This window comes from Penaeus monodon, chromosome 16 (genome assembly GCF_015228065.2).
Source record: "Penaeus monodon isolate SGIC_2016 chromosome 16, NSTDA_Pmon_1, whole genome shotgun sequence".
In the NCBI taxonomy this organism is placed as follows: domain Eukaryota; kingdom Metazoa; phylum Arthropoda; class Malacostraca; order Decapoda; family Penaeidae; genus Penaeus; species Penaeus monodon.
The window spans coordinates 7,639,835-7,643,534 of record NC_051401.1 but is presented as its reverse complement, the minus strand read 5'-3'; the positions used below and the strand labels follow the sequence as shown (position 1 = coordinate 7,643,534).

General features: G+C 40.2%; 1 long non-coding RNA gene across 1 annotated transcript; it reads left to right on the top strand.

Annotated features, from left to right (window-relative positions):
• The first annotated feature begins 1,000 nt into the window (after positions 1-1,000).
• On the top strand, positions 1,001-3,700 carry LOC119583101. Its single transcript, XR_005229683.1, has 4 exons — positions 1,001-1,090; positions 1,561-1,745; positions 3,368-3,476; positions 3,572-3,700. It is a non-coding gene; the product is annotated as an uncharacterized LOC119583101 (long non-coding RNA).

Sequence of the window (3,700 nt, the reverse complement as noted above, 5' to 3'; positions counted from 1 at the left end):
CTTATTCTTATGCTAATACATTATTTTGGTGCTTTCTCAAATCTATATGCGTTTTAATTTCGTCTTTCCTTTTTTCTGTTGTTGTTCTAACATTACACTCGATTACTTCCTCGCTTTTAGCTTTTGCCATGGCTGGATCCTGAAGCGTGATATGGAGGTACGTTCTAATTTTATAGTTTCATATCATTCTATCATCATTGTGTCGCTTTTATCATCATAGATCAGTAGTGTTATTGATACTTTGGTAAATGTTACCGAGAGCGACGCACCCCCTCAGAGACTAAGTTCCAAAATCGGATTTTTTATATCTTTCCTCCAGCCAACGATCTTGGGGGATGCGTGGGGAATCGGGGGTTGAAGGGGGGGGGGATAATGGATAGCACTGGGTGCCCATAGGAAGCTGCAGAAATCGAAGAAAGTGATTTATGAAACGTTAAAAAGTCGATTTTTCGAAAACCCGAGCCAAACATTGTCCGACGAACGAAGTAAACAAGCACAAAAATACGGTTAAAATCGGCTAAGGAAACTCTACGGACCTACGCGCCAGTTTTCAAAAAAGTCTACGCGAATAAAACCCGTCGGTCGGCAAAGGAAAATCTACGGGATTTCACATAATTCACATCCCCTGTGTTAATCGTACAATGCGTCCTAAACCAATAAACCAACCTAACCTTAACCCTGTGGGATTTATACACTACGATATATATATTCCCTAGCCAGGGGGCTCTGCCCCCTGGACCCCCTGTGGTAATATATACGCCTGTAAGGACCCCAATTTCTTGCACTTCGTGCCCAGAGACATCTATTTCGTTACAAAAAATTATTGCCACATACCGTCAGTGTGGGGGGTACAGACGAGCAGCGGCGAGGAGGAACTGATGTAATCTTTTATTTTCCTCGGGGTGGGCCATCATAAAGATGGCCCTAGCCAAATACCCAATAAAGTGGTACCTCCTCCTGCCGAAGCGGGGCACTTTGGCTTTTGCATCCCTCCATTTCCGCGTACAAAATAATTTCAGCCGAGCTAGAAACGAAAAGTTAGATGCAGTTTCAAACAAATCACTTTTTAAGAACACCAGGTTCGATAACGGTAAGTTCGATTTTGGAACTTAAAAATTCATCAATTTGTATTTAAGAGAGCTTTTCATACGAATTTTGCACGGAGCGAACTTTCAATTTTCAAAACAAGATTATTTGTGATTGGACAAGCTTCTGTCGGGAGGTATTAGTTTCTTTGCCTAAATAATAAGTGAATAATTAGGTGGGCCAGGGAAAATTGTTCAAGTTAATGAAATTTAATTTTGGAAGAAGAAAATATAACGGTTGAGTCGTTGAAGGTCAGTGTTTTTTTGGGGGAATATGTTGCAAAAGTAGGATTTTTTTTTTTTTTTTATCGTACCTGTGCAGAAACGTTGACTTCCTCTATCATTAAATTTATGAAAGAGCACAGCCACCCAGGGACAACGGTCATTAGTGATTGTTGGAGGGCATTTAAATGTTTGCAGAAAGAGGGCTATCAACATTCAACTGTGAATAATTTATATAATTATGTTGACCCAGACACAAAAGCGCACGCCAATACGATGGAGGGAAGACAAAGCCAAAGTGTGCCCCGTTTCGGCAGGAAATACCACTACGTCGGGTATTTGGCCAGGACCGTTTTCACATTGCCGTACCCTGACCAGAACAAACGCTTTCACCAATTCCTTCCTCGCCGCAGCTCGTCTGTATCCTCCACACTAACGGTATGTGTTATATTTTCTATAATAAAATTAGTGTCACTTGGCACCAAGTGCTAATAAAGGGAGGTACACGGGGGGGGGGGACGGGGAAGACTTGTCCCCCCCGTCTAGGGAATAAATTGAAGGTAGGTAAGATTAGGTTTTTAGATTTTTGGGTCCGCATAATAACACAATGTTAACCTGCGAGCGACCAAGTTTTCTTTAATTTTATCATAATTTTTTTTTTTACTGAGAGCGACGCACCCTCCGGAGACGAAATCCCTATACCCAGGGTATCAAGCAAACCCAAAATCCTAACCTAACCTTTCCTACCTTCTATTAATTCAATTCCCCCCCCCCCCCCACTACATTTATTAACACCGCGTGCCAACTAAAAGGAAACGAACATTGAGAACTCTAGTTGTGTTTAGGGTGTTCTGGACTTAGAGGTGACATGCTGGGACATTTTCGTCATTTCGCGGTAAATATTAAGGCCTCTGCAGATGCACCAGTGTTCATTACTCAGTTTCATATGCTCTTTAAGATGGCAGTGTCCATTTACCTCTATCTCTGTGCGTCGTTCTTGATAACATTAACCTCTATATCTTAAAAAAAAAACTTACATTATTATTTTGTAATACGTATAAAAAAACGGAAAATATTGCATTTTTTTAAATTATTAAAATAAACCGCATCGCGTCTGTAATGACGATATCAAATGCTTTCGTGCATGAGAAAAAAATGAAAACCTTGTACAGTAGACAATTACTGGCATATATGGTGAATTGTTTACTCCCCCCCCCCGTGTATCTATATTCCATATAGATGTACATGTATGCAAATGAGTCCTTTGAAAAAGAATAACATTTTAATTTCTAAAAAGATGGCAAATTTAAACTTTTAAAGGCAAATATGTTGCTGCAAACGCCCAAGTCTATGGCGGAAGGTGTGGCATTACAACGGAGGCGTAGGTTAGTAATAAGATTTAAACCTTAAACTAGAATCTGTGAAATCCGTTTCCCTGCCGCAAGAAGCTCCCCGATAACTTTCTCTCCTACTAGTTCAGCAGTATGCTTTTATTCTTTTAAATATATATTTTAATGTTACCTAGAGTTACCGCAAAGATACAGGAAATGGACACTGCCACCTTATAGGGCAGGTGAAATTAAACAATAAACACAGGTACTGCTGTTCCGGCCTCATATTTACCACGAAATGACGAAAATATCCGTTGCATGTCACGGATATCCACAGCACCCTTACAGTTCTTAATGTCCGTTTTCTGTAAGTTGGCATGAAGTGCTAATAAAGGAGGGCTTGCCTCCACCTTGTCTAGGCAATAGATAGAAAGGTAGGAAAGGTTAGTTTAAAATTTTGTGTTCTTGTGATACCTTGGGTTTGAGTGGCTGGCTCTCCATAACATATGTCATATAAGTGGTGACCTGAGCTGGCCTCTTATTATTATTTAAAAACAAAATGAGATTTTAATTCTAACTTCCATATACTATTAACAAGGTCAGTACAAGTACAGTTCCTAATGTATTATCCTCCATTTTGCGCTCGCTTTCCCAGCAAGAATAGTTTTACAATCTGATGGCTATGCTTTTACCAACCTTGTAGTCAATAATAACCGTAACTAATTGCAGAGGCCCTATCTCCCCGAGTCCTGTGAAAATCTGTGCGGATAGTGATCAGTACTTAGAGGAAAAGAATGTTGATGTCAGCTACTGTCCCTGGAAGAATTCGAGCTCCAAGGTAATGTGTTTTACCACCAATGACCTTTATCTAAAACCGTTGTCAAGCAGCTTGTAATTCAGAAAAAAATAATCCTGGTACTTGGTCCTCCACAGGTGATCTAGTAAGACCAATGGCAGCGAATTCCAGAATGAAGCTTGGGTCAGTGAAAACCAAGAACCAATTCACTGCCTTCTGTCATGACTGTTAACGAAGTTTATGCCAATATCACAGTTTGGAGAGGA